The sequence below is a fragment of the Rana temporaria genome, chromosome 4 (assembly GCF_905171775.1).
Source record: "Rana temporaria chromosome 4, aRanTem1.1, whole genome shotgun sequence".
Lineage (NCBI taxonomy): Eukaryota > Metazoa > Chordata > Amphibia > Anura > Ranidae > Rana > Rana temporaria.
Genome location: NC_053492.1, coordinates 184,396,856 through 184,417,651, shown reverse-complemented (window position 1 = coordinate 184,417,651; position 20,796 = coordinate 184,396,856).

Below are 20,796 nucleotides of genomic sequence, written 5' to 3'. Positions count from 1 at the left end.
GTAATGTATCGTATTTACGTTACACCGCCGCAAGTTTTACGGGCAAGTGCTTGATTCACAAAGCACTTGCCTGTAAAGTTGCGGCGGCGTACCGTAAATCCCTCCGGCGCAAGCCCGCCTAATTCAAATGGGGCGTAGATCATTTAAATTAGGCGCGTTCCCGCGCCAAACCTACTGCGCATGCTCCGTTTTGAAATTTCCCGCCGCGCTTTACACGAAATGACGTCGCACCAACGTCATTTTTTTAATGTAGACGTGAGTTACGTCCTTTCCTATTCACGGACGACTAAAAAAAAAAATTCGATGCGGGAACGACGGCCATACTTTAACATGGCAAGTCTAACTTTAGGCCACAAAATAGCAGCTTTAACTATACGCCGGGAAAAGCCGACTAGCGACGACGTAAGAGAATGCCACGGCCGCGCGTACCTTCGTGAATCGCCGGAAAAAGGTAATTAGCATACTCGACGTGGAAAACGACGCGAACTCCACCCAGCGGGCGCCAAAGTATTACACCTACGATCCGAAGGTGTACGAAGCCGTATGCCTGCCGGATCGAAGCCAGAAGCCGTCGTATCTTGGTTTGAGGATTCAAACTAAAGATACGACGCGGCAAATTTGAAAGTACGCCGGAGTATCAGTAGATACTCCGGCGTACTTCTTCTGTGAATCTGGCCCAAAGTTTATTTTACAGCTGAGGAAGTGGTTTATAACCAATCACCTTGGGCAGGCCTCAAAATTTCCCCTTGCCTACCCGCATTTTGCGAGTGCAAAATCGTTTCTGGCGAGGAGCTGGGAGTGGGGGGGGGAGCGCGGGTACCGCCGGCATGCGGGGATTGATCAGGAGCTGTTCTCCCATCAATCACCCTGGGGAAGAGAAAAGCCGCAGGATTACATATCTGATAACCCGCTGTTACAGTTTACTTTACATTGCAGCTCCCTCCGCTCCACTCGCGTTTACACACAGCCCCGCCTCCTGACCCCGTGCCTGTATCATATAGACAGAACACGTCCCAGCATTGGACGCTAGGGACAGACAGAGGGACACAGTGTGATGAGGACAGGGAGGGACGCCGGGGACAGAGAGGGACGCAGTGTGACAAGGACAGACAGGGACGCTGGGGACAGACAGAGAGGGATGCAGGGGACAGAGATGGACGCTGGGGACAGACAGAGAGGGACACAGTGTGATGAGGACAGAGAGGGACGCGGGGACAGAGAGGGACACAGTGTGACAAGGACAGAGAGGGACGCTGGGGACAGACAGAGGGACACAGTGTGATGAGGACAGGGAGGGACGCCGGGGACAGAGAGGGATGCAGTGTGACAAGGACAGAGAGGGACGCTGGGGACAGACAGAGAGGGATGCAGGGGACAGAGATGGACGCTGGGGTCAGACAGAGGGACACAGTGAGATGAGGACAGAGAGGGACGCGGGGGACAGAGAGGAATGCAGTGTGACAAGGACAGAGAGGGACGCTGGGGACAGACAGAGGGGGATGCAGGGGACAGAGATGGTTGCTGGGGACAGACAGAGGGACACAGTGTGATGAGGACAGAGAGGGACACAGTGTGATGAGGACAGAGAGGGATGCAGTGCGATGAGGACAGAGAGGGACGCTGGGGACAGACAGAGGGACACAGTGTGATGAGGAGGACAGAGAGGAATGCAGTGAGAACAGGGGAAACAGGGGGATGCCGGGGGTGGAGAGGACACTGTGTGGGGGTGGGGACACTGTGGTCCTGTTGAGGCCCAGGCCCGCTACATCTGTACTGGCTGCCGGCGGGGAGCAGTGCGCCATGAGAGGTCTTATTACAGCCGCTTCTCATGCTAGACTGTATGCGTTGGAGTCTTGCAGAGTCTCCTATGGGGGCCCCCTAATGGCCCCAGGCCCGATGGGTCAGTCTGCCCCTGCTCATTAAACAGTCCACATTCAGTGAAAGTTCATGTAGTGCAACGTTTGCACTACATGAACTTTCACTGAATGTGGACTGTTTAATGAGCTTGTTGCATAATCACTTTATTACACTGTATTTATGATATCTATAGCTGCTATGCATATTTATATATTTCATATTGAGCACTATATTTGATTGGCTGTGTCTGCTTGGCACACACACACACAATCGCACATGATGATGACTTTAAGTCATCATCATCATGTGCGATTATGCATATGTGCCAAGCAGAAGCAGAAGCAAACAGCCAATCAAATAAAGTGCTAAATATATAAATATGCATAGCAGCTATAGATATCATAAATACAGTGTAATAAAGTGATTGTGCAACAGGCACAGCAGGTACTACTTGTACCTGCTGTTGCACAAATCACTGTATTACACTTTATTTACAATATCTATAGCTGCTACGCATATTTATATATTTAGCACTTTATTTGACTGGCTGCTTACCTGGCACACATGCACATCGTACCTGCTAGGCTGAAGAGTTAATCCATGCTGCTACCTGCGGGTTCCCCTTCTTTTTCTCAAGGTTTGTCTCTTCTCCTCCTCACGTCACGTGACGTCACAGACACCACTTCGGGGAGAAGATGATGCCGAGGAAGGAGGGTGGAGCTTCAGGCTCCGCCTCTGATAGGTTTTCCTGCAGACATTGGCCGTCATGGTGCGTGCACCTATCGCTCCACTCCACAGGCAAAGAAGCAAGTGCCGGCGCCACGCTCCAGCCGGCCGGGGCCATGTTAGTGCGGGCGCAAGAGGTGGCCGCAGGAGGACGGGTGGCGTTTTTTTGTGTGGGGGTGACTTTTTTGTCGCCCCCCCTCCCCATGGCGCCCATGGCACTTGCCATGGCTGCCACACCATAGATACGCCACTGCATAAACCCCATATGCAGAAGTACTGGGCATTTAATTCCTGATGGCTGAACATAGGACAGTCGAGAGAAAGTTAGTGTGTGCTGCAGAGCATAGGTGTGCACAACCTATTGCATTAGGGTGTGCACCCCAAAGCTGAAACACACATGCATGTGTGTGTGTGTGTATATATATATATATATATATATATATATATATATATATATATATATATATATATATATATATATATATATATATATATATTGACGGTGTCAGTAGAGCAGTGGAATGTGTCAGTAGTTTTACTAGGAGCCCAGTTAGGGCTTTGGTGAAATATCTGGGGTCTAAAAGGGGGGAATCTGCTTTTAATTTTAATATTCAGAGTTGTCTGAACAAAAACATTCACCATGCTGTGGATTATCTGCTAAATAAATTATTTGAAATGCTCCAAAATCAATTAGTAACCACAATTCCATTCACAAGTTTCTACTGCTGTAAATAAGTGCAGCTGCAAATCACAGGGACAGGCCCAAGAGCTTTCACCACAGTCCTCTGTCTGGGTTCTATTAATTCTTAGAATACATGGTGATGGGAGGATGTAACTTGACATCTGTGTGAACAGTTTTGGAATGTCTATGACTGTAATTAAAAATAAACCAAGCTAATTTGAGAACACTGTAAATTACAGATTTGGTTAATTACATAACCTGTAATTAACCAAATCTTGTCACGCATAGGAAAATGCAACACCTTGCTGGTTCAGCCACAGAGGGAGTCATGCCCCGTACACACCATCACTTTATGTTTTTAGTGACGTTTTTAAAAACGTCACTTTAATTGACCGTGTGTGGGGGAAAACGTCATTTTATGTCTTGTAAAAAACGACCCAAAAACGTCATTTTTTACTTCACAGAAATTGACCGTGTGTAGCAAAAAACGTTGTTTAAAACGACGTTTTTTCACCCGCGCATGCCCAGAAGCTACTTATGAAGCAAGCTTCAATGGAAAAAGTGGTGAGAACATAACCTCGCTTTGCTAGAACATTGTGAGAAAAACGATGGTGTGTAGGCAACTTCGTCTTTGAAAATTGAAGTTTCAAAAACGTAATTTTTTACTTCACAGAAAATGTCGTTTTTTTTCATCACATAATGGTGTGTGATGGTGTGTATGGGGCATTATGAGTAATCACTCAGCTTTCTAAAGCCTTGTACGCACAGTTCGATTGTTGGAAGGGGATTGTCTGTTGACAGACTGTTGTCCTAAAATCTTACTGTTAGTACGCTTCTTTAGACAATTGTTTTCCAATTTTGGGCCAACAAATGTTGGATGGCAGGCTAGTAAATTTTCAGCAGACAACGGCTCCACATCTGATTTTCGTATGGTCAGTACACAAATCTGTCACACAAAAGTCGAAAGTACAAACACGCCTGCTCGGAATCAATGCTCGCCAAACACGAAATTAGCAGAAGGGGTGGCGCTCAAGAGCTGAAGTTCCTCGTAGTACGTCACTACATTCGTGTTTGTGCCACGACAATTGTGTCACGTTAGTATGCAAGACAAGATCCTGGCACACACCCTTTTGACCAAAATCTGACGTTCGGTTGGCCTACAATCGTTCCAAGGCTTAAGGCTCCATTCACACTAATGCTTTTTTTGATGCATTTTTCATTTTGCAGAAATGCAGGGAAATTTTTTAACATGGTTTCCTATGGAACATGTTCACATCAATGCTTTTTTGTGCCTCTGCATTTTTGGAAAGGGTCAGGGACTTTTTTTCCTGCAAAAAGCAGCGTTTTGCATGCAATAGAATTCAATGGACCTGCATCCAAAACGCAAGTACCGCGATTTTGCCGCGATTTGCGTTTTTTTTAACCTGTTTATAGCTGATTGTTAAAGGAAATGTAAAAAAATAAAAATTACTGGCAAAAAAACAAACAAAAAAAACCGCAAATCGCGGTAAAATCACGGTAAAAACGCATGTCAAAAAACGCAGCAAGCACCGCAAAAAGCATTGCAAAAACTCTCAAAAGCAACATGCAATAGGTGTAAATCGAGCCTTAGGCCTGATTCACACCTAAGCATTTAAGTGCTTTTTGCATTTTGCAGATTTGCACTACAGAACGTGTTCCATAGGAAACCATGTTAAATGGACTGTAGTGCAAATCTGCAAAAAGCACTAAAAATGCATAGGTGTGATCAGTGGCGGCTGGTGCTCCATTTTTTTGGGGGGGCGCAAACAAAACCCCAACCACCCCCCCCCCCCCCCCCAATGTCACTCACAGACAATGTGACCTGCATTTAGACAGAGGGATAGATTGGATAGGACAGATAGATAGATAATTAGATAGATAGATAGATAGATAGATAGATAGATAGATAGATAGATAGATAGATAGATAGATAGATAGATAGATAGATAGATAATCAGACATATAATTAGATAGAGATAGATAGATAGATAGATAGATAGATAGATAGATAGATAGATAGATAGATAGATAGATAGATAGATAATCAGACAGATAATTAGATAGAGATAGATAGATAGATAGATAGATAGATAATCAGACAGATAATTAGATAGAGATAGATAGATAGATAGATAATCAGACAGATAATTAGATAGAGATAGAGAGATAGATAGATAGATAGATAGATAGATAGATAGATAGATAATCAGACAGATAATCAGATAGATAGATAGATAGATAGATAGATAGATAGATAGATAGATAGATAGATAGATAGATAGATAGATAGATAGATAATCAGACAGATAATTAGACAGATAGATAGATAATCAGACAGATAATTAGATAGAGATAGATAGATAGATAATCAGACAGATAATTAGATAGATAGATAATCAGACAGATAATTAGATAGATAGATAGATAATCAGACAGATAATTAGATAGATAGATAGATAGATAGATAGATAGATAGATAGATAGATAGATAGATAGATAGATAGATAGATAGATAGATAGATAGATAATCAGACAGATAATTAGATAGATAGATAATCAGACAGATAATTAGATAGATAGATAGATAGATAGATAGATATATATAGATAGATAGATAGATAGATAGATAGATAGATAGATAGATAGATAGATAGATAGATAATTAGATAGATAGATAGATAGTCAGACAGATAATTAGATAGATAGATAATTAGACAGATAGATAGATAATTAGATAGATAATCAGACAGATAATTAGATAGATAGATAGATAGTCAGACAGATAATTAGATAGATAGATAATTAGACAGATAGATAGATAATTAGATAGATAGATAGATAATCAGACAGATAATTAGATAGATAGATAGATAATCAGGCAGATAATTAGATAGAGATAGATAGATAGATAGATAGATAGATAGATAGATAGATAGATAGATAGATAGATAGATAGATAGATAAGACAGATAATTAGATAGATAGATAATCAGACAGATAATTAGATAGATAGATAGATAGATAGATAGATATATATATATAGATAGATAGATAGATAGATAGATAGATAGATAGATAGATAGATAGATAGATAGATAGATAATTAGATAGATAGATAGATAGATAGTCAGACAGATAATTAGATAGATAGATAATTAGACAGATAGATAGATAATTAGATAGATAATCAGACAGATAATTAGATAGATAGATAGATAGTCAGACAGATAATTAGATAGATAGATAATTAGACAGATAGATAGATAATTAGATAGATAGATAGATAATCAGACAGATAATTAGATAGATAGATAGATAATCAGGCAGATAATTAGATAGAGATAGATAGATAGATAGATAGATAGATAGATAGATAGATAGATAGATAGATAGATAGATAGATAAGACAGATAATTAGATAGATAGATAATCAGACAGATAATTAGATAGATAGATAGATAGATAGATAGATAGATAGATAGATAGATAGATAATCAGACAGATAATTAGACAGATAGATAGATAATCAGACAGATAATTAGATAGATAGATAGATAATCAGACAGATAATTAGATAGATAGATAGATAATCAGACAGATAATTAGATAGATAGATAGATAGATAGATAGATAGATAGTCAGACAGATAATTAGATAGATAGATAATTAGACAGATAGATAATTAGATAGATAGATAGATAGATAGATAGATAGATAGATAGATAGATAGATAGATAGATAGATAGATAATTAGATAGATAATCAGACAGATAGATAATCAGATAGATAGATAGATATATATATATATATAGATAGATAGATAGATAGATAGATAGAGAGAGAGAGAGAGAGAGAGAGAGAGAGAGGGACAGAGATAGATAGATAATCAGGCAGATAATTAGATAGAGATAGATAGATAATCAGACAGATAATTCGATAGATAGATAATTAGACAGATAATTCGATAGATAGATAATTAGACAGATAGATAGATAATTAGATAGATAGATAGATAGATAGATAGATAGATAGATAGATAGATAATTAGATAGATAGATAGATAGATAGATAGATAGATAGATAGATAGATAGAGAGAGAGAGAGACAGAGGGACAGAGAGAGACAGATATAAGAGAGATATAAGAGACAGATATAAGAGACTTGTAAAGCATGGCTGTAGGTCGCAGAGCAGGGAACCCTCCCTCACACACAGGAGATGTGTGTAATGAAGGCTCCAGCACAGATCGGGTGAAGCATGGCCCCCCCCCCCCCCTCCACTCTTCATCACAAGCTGACAATACATCCAGCAAGGAAGTGTGGAAGGAGTGGACACTGGACAGACACTGGGTTAAAAGAATAAATAAAGGGTTTTAATAAGAATATTTTACTTACCTCCATGTCCTGGAGCCAGAGAACTGAAAGTGACACAGCCGCCCGCCCGGGAAAAGCACTGCTCATTTCCTAGCAGTGCAGAAGGAACCAATGTGAGGGGCTGGAGAGACACAGGACCGATGTGATTGGCTGGAGTGGCGTCCTGCACATAGCCACAGAGCTTAAAAAAAAAACTTGCAAATGAAACGTCCTGCTGCAGCATTGGCAGGACGTTTCAATGATGCCTATGCCTTAATATCCCACTGTTCCCGGCGCCCAGAGCCCGCCCCGAACACTTTAAAGGACCTTTTTTTTCTTAAAGGGCCAAAAAAAAAAAATTTTTTTTTTCATTTTTTTTTTTTAATTTTCTTTTGTTAATGGCTTTGGGGTGGGGGGGGGGCGGCGCCCAGGCGCCCCCTATGGACGGGCCGCCACTGGGTGTGATTCAAGCCTTATGTCGCATACACACCATCACTTTATGTGATGAAAAAAAACGACATTTTCTGTGAAGTAAAAAACGACGTTTTTGAAACTTCAATTTTCAAAGACGAAGTTGCCTACACACCATCGTTTTTTCACAATGCTTTAGCAAAGCGAGGTTACGTTCACCACGTTTTTCCATTGAAGCTCGCTTCATAACTAGCTTCTGGGCATGCGCGGGTGTAAAAACGTTGTTTTTTGCTACACACGGTCAATTTCTGTGAAGTAAAAAACGACGTTTTGAAAAACGACACAAAAAATTGAAGCATGCTAAGCATCATAAAACGACGTTTTCCCCCACACAAGGTCATTTAAAGTAAAGTTTTTAAAAACGTCGTTTTTTTTCATCACATAAAGTGATGCTGTGTACGCGGCATTAGTGATCCTGTTTCTAAAAAAGTGCTACCAGCAACAGGATCACTAAGAAAACTCCGTCCTTGGGCCCCTCCTATTCTCCCTCTATGCCTCTTCCCTGGGCCAGTTGATAACCTCCCATGGCTTCCAATATCACCTCTTCTCCGACGACACCCAGATCTATCTCTCCACTCCTCAACTCACCTTCTCGATCTCCTCATGGATCTCAAACTTACTAAATTACATATAGGTATGGATGTAACAACCACTTTCTGAAACTCAATCTTTCTAAAACTGAGCTTGTTATATTTCCTCCTTCCCTCTGCCCCCCATAACTTTACCATTAAGATCAACAGCACAACCATTGGTCCCTCCACACATGCCAGGGTGCTGGGTGTAATCCTTGACTCTGACCTCTCCTTTAGCCCCCACACCCAATCACTGGCTAAATCCTGCCACCTTAACCTCTGCAACATCTCCATAATTTGACCCTTCTTGACTAATGACACCACAAAGCAACTTATTCACTCCTTAATTATATCCCACCTTGACTACTGCAACTCTCTCCTAATGGCTTACCCTTACGCATGCCCCCATATCCCCCCTTCAGTCTATTATGAATGCTGCTGCTAGACTAATATACCTCACTAACCGATCTGTGACTGCTGCCCCTCTCTGCCAATCCCTTCATTGGCTTCCCCTACCCCACCGTATAAAATTCAAAATGCTAACCACAACATACTAAGCCATCCACAACATCGCCACCCAGCTACATCACCAACCTCATCTTCAGATATCGCCCAAATCGTCCCCTCCGCTCTTCCCAGGACCTCCTGCTCTCTAGTGATGAGGGGGAGCCCGGTGTACTGCAGAGGAGGGGATGTGCTGTACTTAGGAGAGTTGGTGAGCTTTGTAGTAGGGAAAGGGGGTCGAGTTGAGTGAATAGCTCTATACTGGTGGGTGGGGGAAAAGCTTTCTAGCATTGATTCTTCCAGTGATGCCACCAATACAATACAGAGACATTGTTTCCTTTCAATGACATGACTGAAGCCGCATACACACAACCGTTTTTCGGGTTGTAAAAAAATTAAGTTCGTGTGTGGGCTCCACAGCATGTTTCACGATGTAAAAAATGGGCATTAAAAATGTAGAACATGCTCTAATTTTTCACGTTGTTTTTAACGTTGTCGTTTTTAACGTCGTAAAAAATGGTCTTGTGTGGGATTTAACGACGTGAAAAAAATGCGCATTCTCAGAAGCAAGTTATGAGACGAGAACGCTCATTCTGGTAAAACTAGCGTTTGTAATGGAGTAAGCCCATTCATCACGCTGTAACAGACTGAAAAGCGTGAATCGTCTTTTACTAACACAAAATCAGCAAAAGCAGCCCCAAGGGTGGCGCCATCCGAATGAAACTTCCCCTTTATAGTGCCGTCGTACGTGTTGTACATCACCGTGCTTTGCTAGGCCAGTTTAACGATCGGGTTGATAAAAACATAGTTTTTTCTAGACCATTAAAAATGAAATTTTTTACATCCCGAAAAACGTTGTGTGTACGTGGCATGATGACATTTTTTCAGTTTCTTCTTTTCGGTGACATCACCAATGCAGGGAAATTTTTTTCCTTTCATTGACACCATTGAATCATGATCATTTCATCCTTTCAGTGACACCGCTGACTTTTAATTTCAATGACACCATCGAGATTTTAAACTTTTCACTTGGTCTATTTAATTGCATGCCACAAATATCACAAACATTTTGGCACTCGTCTCTATTGGCCCTGTCCTCTTCTCTATCCAACAAGGGGCAGTTCAGTTTTCAATCCTCACCTTGGGCATTGGTTGACCGTGTCCCAGCACTGCCTGGCTCTGGCCTATGCTTGTTATTAAGCCCTGAGCTAAAACAAGCTTGGCAGCCTGGAGGTCAGGATAGGGGGGGACAAGCGAGCGCCCCCCCCCTCCTGAACCATACCGGGCCACATGCCCTCAACAGGGTTAACTAAAATAAAAGGAGCTGTATATACACTCAATTGCAATAAACAGACAATAATCATGTTCACCTACTAATATAAACAAGGTGACCGCTAAACACATATAGTAGCACAGACCTAACTATTTAGCAATGTGCGAGTGAGATAATAACAATAGGACAGAGATAAGTCCATCACAAGGATTTAGGCTGCATTCGCACCTGGGCATGTTAAAATTGTGGGAAGAATCGCTGTGATTCTGCCTTCGATTTCAAAACACACAAGTGTGAATGCACCCTACAGGCAGCTGCAGTTAAACTATTCGAAAATAGGAATACTTGCCTAATAATCTCTGCTTCTGATCTGGGTGAAATACAACAGCAACAGCACCTCCTGCGTGTGTGTGAGATCATGAGACTCCGTTCTCTGTGTTTCTACTTCCTGGAAATCCCCCTTTTTTAAAGTTTTACTAAACCCACAACAGTAAAACCTGTCTGTATATGCAGTAAAGCATGATTGTTATATTCACTTTAGAACCTAAGGAGTAATCCTCTGCATTGTGTAAAAATGTTTGATCCTGTCTTCTCTGATCCTCCCATTCTTTTACTGTCCTCAATTCATCTGTTGAGAGAACCGAGCCCTGGGAGACACTCTTCACATGCTCAGTTTGGTGTATATGCTTTTTTTTCCCTTGGGAGAATGCATGTGAGTAGCAATGGACCAATCAGCACTGTGCAGACAATTATGCAGAGGGAACAAGATGGGGTCAGCCCATGGACTGTGAAGTTGTCCTGAGGGAAGGAGCTCCCCTCAAAAGACTGTACCTGAGTTTTAAAGTGAGTTGCATTAATGGGACTTGCCAATTGCTGGCTAATTGCAACATGACCAAAGAAATGGTAATCTAATTTCCAAACCTGAAGGAGGAACCATCCACATGCAGGTGGAAGCTGAAAAAAGTTAGAAGCTGAAAAGCTGGTTTAGGCATAAACCAAGATACTGTATAAAGTCTATGGGAAGCCAGGTCCAAATGCTAATTAATGTAGGGGATAATAAACTGAAAAGTACTGAAAATACACATTTCAACAGTGGCACCAGGAAGTGAAACAGATAGGTATATGTTTCTTACCAGGGATATGCAATTAGCGGACCTCCAGCTGTTGCAGAACTACAAATCCCATGAGGCATAGCAAGACTCTGACAGCCACTAGCATGACACCCAGAGGCAGAGGCATGATGGGACTTGTAGTTTTGCAACAGCTGGAGGTCCGCTAATTGCATATGACCGCTATATACCATTAAACGGCTACAGGCATTTTAGGGTTGTTGGGCATGAAAAAAACAAAGAGCATTTTTTTTTTAAAATAATTTTTAAATGATTATGCAAGCTTGTTAAAACTGTAGTCTGAGCATCAGGCTATACCTTAGAGAACACAAAATTGATAGCCAGTAAAAAAAAATCTTGTGATCAGTTGAAGATTTTTATATATGATAAAACATAGTGCATTCAGCTGAATCAAATGACATTAATTTCATGTCTATAGGTACTTTTAGATTTAAAAAAAATTGTCGTCAAAAGATTCAACAAAACATGTCCAGTTATTTTATTCTGTGGGAGATGCCCTATATGTATTCTAAAAATACTCAGCGCAGATGGTATTGGTATTCTTGGCTTGTTTGTAAAGATAAGGCTCACGTCACTGAGAAAGATTAGCTTTTCTACCTTTTCTTAATGAAGGTCACTGAAACGTTTGCAGAAGTCAGGATGGACCAGCACTTTTGATCACTATCAACAGATTAGCTCAGTAGCACCTGCTAATAAATTATAAAATGCTCCAGTAGTTAGTGGTTTGACTTCATTTAAAATGAAGCAATTCATCAATGTAAGAGGGATGAAGGAGGTTGGGACCTAAAGCATGCAGATCTAGCGAGGTCACTAGAGGTGCAGGCAAGGTGATGAAATGCCATTTAATCTGGAATTATTGTTAAGAGAGCAAAACTAATCTAGATCCTTGACGGTGACATAGGTATGTAAAGAACAATCTGCTCATCGAGAGATAATGACCCTCTCAAAAAAAGCAGCACGAGCACCTAGCAGACAGCAACACATTTTTGGTTATTTAGTTTTTTTTTAAACACAGTTTTTTTCTCTTTGCACTACTAATTCTGTAGTTTTGTTACAAATTATTTACAGAACACAGCAAGTAATGTGTCAAAAACACCTAATCTAATTTGTATTTCTATAGCACTTTCTCCCTGGGGATTCAAAGTGACTCGGGGGTGAGGCAGCCATCTTGGATGCACTTGATTTAGTCAACTAACCTACCAGAACAGTGGTGCTGTAGATATAGAAACAGTTAATACAACACCCAGGGAAAGCTCCTTCTCCAGCTTCTCAATCGAAAATAATGGAAAAGTGCAATCAGACCAACCTTCCTTAGTGCAGAAAAAACAGGTTGCCAATGACCGGCTAACAGGTATCCACATTTTATCAAGGTGTCCAGAAATATAGATAAATGTATACAGTATCTCACAAACGTTAGTACACCCCTACATTTTTTGTAAATATTTTATTATATATTTTCATGTGACAACACTGAAGAAATTACACTCTGTGATTGGGGTCTTTATCATGTTAGAATACTGCCCTGTGGCCTAGTCTCAGAAGGAAGGGAATCATGCTGTTCTTCAGTATGTCACAGTATATGTTGGCATTCATGGTTCCCTCAATGAACTGTAGCTCCCCAGTGCCGGCAGCACTCATGCAGCCGCAGACCATGACACTCTCACCACCATGTTTGACTGTAGGCAAGACACACTTGTCTTTGTACTCCTCACCTGGTTGCCGCCACACACACTTGACACCATCTGAACCTAACAAGTTTATCATGGTCTCATCAGACAACAGGGCATGGTTCCAGTAATCCATGTCCTTAGTCTGTTTGTCTTCGGCAAACTGTTTGCGGGCTTTCTTGTGCATCAGCTTTAGAAGAGGCTTCCTTCTTGGAGGACAGCCATGCAGACCAATTTGATGCAGTGTGCGGCGTATGGTCTGAGCATTGAAAGGCTGACCCCCCCTCCACCCCTTCAACCTCTGCAGCAATGCTGGCAGCACTCATACTACTATTTCCCAAAGACAACCTCTGCATATGACGCTGAGCATGTGCACTCAACTTCTTTGGTTTGCCATGGCGAGGCCTGTTCTGAGTGGAACCTGTCCTGTTAAACCACTGTATGGTCTTGACCACATGCTGCAGCTCAGTTTCAGGGACTTGGCAATCTTCCTATAGCCTAGACTATATGTAGAGCAACAATTCATTTTTTTCAGAACCCCAGGGATTTCTTTGTCATGAGGTGCCATGTTGAACTTCCAGTGACCAGTATGAGAGAGTGAGAGTGATAACAACAAATTTAACACACCTGCTCCCAATTCACACCTGCGACCTTGTAACACTATCGAGTCACATTACACTGGGTAGGGAAAATAGCTAATTGGGCCCAATTTGGACATTTTCACTTAGGGGTGTACTCACTTTTGTTGCGAGTGATTTAGACATTAATGGTTGTGTGTTGAGTTATTTTGAGTGGACAGCAAATATATACTGTTATACAAGCTGTACACTCACTAATTTACATTGCAGCAAAGTGTAATTTCTTCATTCACATTAAAAGGTATAATAAAATATTTACAAAAATGTGAAGGGTGTACTCACTTTTGTGAGATACTGTATATAGATGTATATCTATATACTGTATATTGTTGTTGTTGTCAATAACAAATCCACATATCAATTCTCACATAATGTCACAGACTTAGAATTATTTTAAATTAAAATGTTTAAATATCATTGAAATGCTTAAAAAATTGAATCTTGGGATAATCATAATGGGGCAGATCCACAGAGCGAGTACGTCGGCGTATCTACTGATACGCCGGCGTACTTTCAAATTACCCGCGTCGTATCTCTGTTTTGAATCCTCAAAACAAGATACGACGGCATCTGGGTTAGATCCGACAGGCGTACGTCTTCGTACGCCTTCGGATCTAAGATGCAATTCTTCGGCGTCCGCTGGGTGGCGTTCCCGTCGTTTTCCGCGTCGACTATGCAAATTAGCTATTTCCGACGATCCACGAACGTACGAGCGGCCGTCGCATTTTTTTACGTCGTCTCTAGTCGGCTTTTTTCAGCGTATAGTTAAAGCTGCTATTCTGTGGCGTATAGTTACATATGCTATGTTAAGTATGGTCGTCGTTCCCGCGTTTAATTTGAAAACATTTTTTTTTTCCGTAAGTCGTCCGTGAATCGGGATATACGTAATTCACGCCTATGTTAAAAAAAAATTATGTCCTTGCGCAATGCACGGCGGGAAATTTAGGGATGGCGCATGCGCAGTTCGTTCGGCGCGGGGACGCGCTTCATTTAAATGAAACCTGCCGCCTAATCGCCGATTTGAATTACGCGCCGTTACGCCGCCAGAGATAGACTGCGCCGCCGTAACTTTCGGCGCAAAGTCCTTAAGGATTCGAACCAAAGCCGGGGAAAGTTACGGCGGCGTAGCGTATCTCTGATACGCTGCGCGGGTGCAGATCTCTGTGGATCTGCCCCAATGTATTTTGGCATAGTGCTTATAAATTGGTCACAACGTCATCTCAAGCAAACTTCATATATTGTTGCTTTAGAATACACAGTAAACAAAGTCATTTTTGGAAAATAGTGGTCCCAAAATAAAGTCATATTTATTCCAAAACAAAACAAAATATATATCTCTTTGGTGTCAAATTGAATTACAAAGTCACTGACAAATCAATTGGCCCATAAATGTAAAAGTTGCTCTGGTCTTTTTGCAATTTCAGGAGATCATGTTCGTAATAAATTAATTAATTTATAATCTAAGTAGGAAGCCCAGTGTTTCCTCACTTATATTCAAACACCCGATGAATCCCCCTGTAGCACAGCATTATGTAGCCTGCCTATTCCATTTTGAAGAAGTTATATGTCCCCTTGTACTCTGCTACCCTGCTGTGTTTGTCACTTTTATTTCTGTACAAGCTGTGTTACTCTATTCTCTACACAGTATCAAGCCAGTTGGCAGAGTCATAAAGCCCTAGCCTCAACTGTTAACATCTAGAGTTTCACCACAATGTGAAGTCAGCACTGTGTCTGGGTTACTTCAAAGCAGGTGAAGATTATTAATGTCCAGCCAAGCTCAAAGGAAGTAATAAAAGGGACAATTTGCACCCCAGCAGTGATACACTTCTGTCTTGAATTCTGAGCGATGGGGAGTCATAATCAAAATCAAACATTTTCAAATTTACAAAGCAAATTCCTTTATTAGTTAAAATTAAATTGTAATTTTGGTACACCAATTCTCCTTTGTTCTGGCAAATGTGATACTATAAGATAGATCAACTTCATCAAATTTTCCTATCACTTTTTTAACTTAATGTGTCTTTTATTTTTATTTTTAATTATGCATAGTGTCCAGTGCAAAATGGTCATCTTCTGGTCAGATCTAGGGTAATGCATATGTTGCACCCAGGGTATGGAACTTCTTGAGGTGCAGGATTACACCTTAGATTTTGGTACATGACTGTCTGAGGCTGTACTGGGGAGGCTAAACCAAAGAATATCTCAATTCGAAATTTTTGGCCAAGAGAATCCAACTTTCTGTTGTGTTTGGCGCATTGGTGGGGAAAAATGTGTTATTGTTTTAGAAAATAAACCCCCTCCTCCCCCCTTCTTTCTTCACACAAATTATTTATCTGAGCCTATAAAAAGGATTTGTTTTGATACTATTTTAGTGGACCTCCATATACAATATTGCAGTGTTGCCTCATTTCTGTTTTTAAAGGCAAATGGGAGAAATAAGGGACTTTTCAGGTGCATGGACACATAAATACACAGAGAAATATTTTGTATAAAAATTATTTGTTACAACATTTTATTTACTTACAAAACAATTTAGATTAAAAGCATACTGTACAGTCATATAATGTAATTCATTGTGCATGTTATTCAACATGTTTTACTTATTCAGGCTTCTTCAGGAAAATAAATGGTGATACTACTGGCAAAATAAACAGAAATAAAACAAAACAATATCACACAAACATTTTTATATCCACATAGTTTGTTTACTATACATGTGCGACAATAAAGGCTGCGTCCAACTACCAAAAAATAGTCTCCCAAAAGAGGATTTCTACCTCCAAATGATGAAGAGGCAAGGAGTTATTGTAACAAATGTAAATATGAGACGTGTCTGTCCAGGAGCGTTAATGTGTATCCACCAGGTGGGGCCAAATGCCCAACAGCCAGACCTCCCGCAGAGAAGAGTATAGAACCACAATGATTTTGTTATGAATCTAGATTAAAAAAATAAATAGCTCATAATACATTTCCCAAAAGAGTCGTAGTATTTTCTCTATTGTATAATACTGCATTTAACATTGATTTGAAAAAAATAAAATATATAAACTTTACTAGATGTAGAAAATGTTGTGAATGATGTTGGTGTCTTGTGCTCAACTCTGTATAGGAAACCCACTGCAGGGACCACAATTGTACATGCCACCAGCTCACACCCTGAGCCTTTGGTCAGGAGCATTCCCTATAGTCAGTTTTTGAAAATTAAACCTATGTGTACCACTGAGACAGAATTTTTAGGAGAGGCAGATGCTCTATGGCAGGGGTGTCAAACTCAATTTCATCGCGGGCCACATCAGCATTATGATTGCCCTCAAAAGGGCCGGTTGTATCTGTAAGATTGTATGACCAGCGCATCCCATCCCCTTACATTAGATGTCAAGAGCCACCCCACTATGAGAAGTTGAGTCCCCCACTCTCCCTTGCATCACAGTGCACCCCCTTTCCTTATGCTGCTGCTGGGAAGAAGCTGGATGCATTGCTAGAAAGCAGAAAGTAGGGGTCTGAAGGAGCACCAGAGGAAGGCTGGAGCTCTCCTGCCGCCGCAAGAGAGGTGCGAGGGCCACATTAAATGGCCTGGTGGGCCAGATTCAGCCCGCAGGCCTTGTGTTTGACACCTGTGCTCTATGGGAGTGCTTATTAGTAAGAAGGTAACAGCATAGAGGCCCTGTCTCAGAAAGGCTTTGAATAGGGTTAAAGTACAGGATAGATCTTCCTTAAAGGGGTTGTAAGGTAAAAAAAAAAATCTCTAAATAGCTTCCCCACCTCCACAAATTCTCCCCATTCTTCCCAAATTCTCCCCATTCTTCACAAATTCCCCATTCTTCACAAATTCCCCCCTCCACACTTCAGAAACTTCCTCCATTCTTTATAAATTCCCCCTCTCCATGCTTCAGAAATTCCCCCCATTCTTTATAAATCTCCCCATGCTTCACAAATCCCCCCTCCTCTTTGTTCACAGTTCTCACAGCTCTTACCTTTTAACAAATCTCCCCTCTCCCCCAGCTGTCACTTTTGCACTACACCTCTAACCTCCCCGAAGCTGCCTCTCTGCAAATGCCCCCCCTTTCCTCCACTGCCCTCCCTCACCTTTTCAAAAGAGCCTCGCGGGGTGCAGCTGGCAAATCTGTGCTAGATGTGTTGCGTGTGCAGTTTTTTCCCCCCAACACAGCGGAACTTACAACGGCGCCAAGAGCACAGAGCTGAAGAGTGTGGAGATCTGGAACGATTCACTCGGCTCTGTGCTACCCAGGTCGGACAGGCGGGGGTGGCGACAGGAGCGGCTTCTCGAAGCAACTCAGGAACGGAAAAAAAAATATACGAGCATTTGCGGGGTTGGGACCGGGGGGCATCCACCAACATATACCTTACCTGTACATGCCCTGGATGCCTGACAATTGGGAGAACAGCTTTCTGATCAACAACGGCCGTCGGCGGGGCTCCCCCCCTCTCCCAAGCAGCCCAGCTCCTCGCCAGACCTCATTTTCCACTCGCAAAATGCGAGTAGGCGAGTGAAAAATTTGAGGTCTGTAATATGGTGTCTGTGAACTACTTCCAGAGATATAGTTAAAGTCTCTGTTGTTATGTCTGTGAATTGGTATTTTTATGAATTGGGAATATCTCCATTTGTTCTTATGTTAAATTGACCCTGATTGTTTTTTTTCATCTAGATGTCGATTCTGTTCTCTGTAAGAATGTGAGATGTTTACTAAACTAATCCCAAGCTAATGGTTCTGAGATCCTGGAACCAGTACAGAACTTTTATGATAATGTTTCAAGTGATTCTAAAGTCTAAAAATGTTTACCTTAATGCATCCTCTGCATAAGCAGGGGCATTGCTTGTGGGGGAGAGTGGTAGTTGGATCAGGTATAAAGATATAATGATAGGCTGACAATATATCCAAAAGAGGGCGAAGAAGCAGAAAAGAGAACAGGAAGAAAAAAATAAATCTTTTTTATTTGCAATCAAAGTTTATGTTCTTGCTACCTAACAGTTTGCTATATTGTCAATGTTTAAATTAAATATGGAATTAAATATGCAATTCTTTCTGCATCCTTTTCCTGTCATTTTTATATTATTGTGGCTTACTTTTCAAGAGCTATATTGAACAAAAAATTGCTTACAAGACAAAAACTAATAAATAGATAATAGTTGCAAACATGCTTGCCATGATAATCCATAACTGAACTAATTTTAAATGCATCAGCCTTTCTTGTAACCCATCCAAAACTCAATTGAACATTTGGGAGAGGATGTACTTAAGTTAAGACAGGAGGGCACCATCCCATCCTTAAAAAAGAAGTATGGGCTTGGGGGAAAAAAAAAACCTATACTCACCTACTCGGATCGATCCTGCATCTGTCCCCCGCTGGCTCTAAGACTGAGAACCCAGTGATGAAAGACTGCTAATCGCTTGGTTCTCAGCCTTTAATTGAGCACAGAGTCTCTGGCTCTCTGCAACTCGATCGCTCACTGGAGCACTGAGCTGTGGCGAGGGTGGAAGCGAGTGACTCAGGCTCTCAGCGGCTCACTGATTGGGATCTTTTCAGAGCCTGGACCAGCTCTGTGACGTCAGCCAACAGTGGACTTTAGCTGAAATGACTCACAGGAGTGCAGAACCAATTGCACTCCTGTGAACCCCAGGAGAAATATAGCCAAAATAGCTTTGGCTATACCTCTTTAAACCTTTAGGTTGGAATCACTTCCTTAGGAAGCACAGAAATGTTTCAGTGCCTGTGTTGGCAGGCATTTGTTTGCTTCAATCAGGTTTTGAATCCCCTCATATATCTACAGTGGGGATCGAAAGTTTGGGCACCCCAGGTAAAAACTTGTATTAATGTGCATAACGAAGCCAAGGAAAGATAGCAAAATCTCCAAAAGGCATCAAATTACAGATTAGACATTCTTATAATATGTCAAAAAAAGTTAGATTTTATTTCCATCATTTACACTTTCAAGATTACAGAAAACAAAAAAATGGTGTCTGCAAAAATGTGGGCACCCTGCAGAGTTAATATCTTGTACTGCCCCCTTTGGCAAGTATCACAGCTTGTAAACGCTTTTTGTAGCCAGCCAAGAGTCTTTCAATTCTTGTTTGAGGTATCTTTGCCCATTCTTCCTTACAAAAGTCTTCCAGTTCTTTGAGATTTCTAGGCTGTCTGTCACGCACTGCTCTTTTAAGGTCTATCCATAGATTTTCAATTATGTTGAGGTCAGAAGATTGTGAAGGCCATGGCATAACCTTCAGTTTACGCCTCTTGATGTAATCCCCCGTGGACTTTGAGGTGTGTTTAGGATCATTATCCATTTGTAGAAGCCATCCTCTCTTTAACTTCAGATTTTTCACAGATGGCATCAAGTCACCATCCAAAATTTGCTGAAATGTTATTGAATCCATTTTTCCTTCTACTCGTGAAATGTTCCCTGTGCCACTGGCTGCAATACAACCCCAAAGCATGATTGATCCACCTCCATGCTTAACAGTTGGACAGAGGTTATTTTCATAAAATTCTGTGCCCTTTCTTCTCCAAACGTACCTTTGCTCATTCCGGCCAAAAAGTTCTATTTTAACCTCATCGGTCCACAGAACTTGTTTCCAAAATGCATCAGGCTTGTCTATATGTTCATTTGCAAAGTTCAAATGCTGATTTTTGTGGTGAGGACGTAGAAGAGGTTTTCTTCTCATGACTCTTCCATGAAGACCATATTTGTACAAGTATCTCTTTATAGTGGAATAGTGTACCACAACTCCAGTGTCTGCCAGATCTTTCTGGAGGGATCGTGCAGTCAAACGTGGGTTTTAAATTGCTTTTCTCACAATCCTGCGAGCTGTTCTGTCTGATATTTTTCTTGGTCTTCCAGATCTTGCTTTAACTTCTACTGTTCCTGATGACTGCCATTTCTTAAT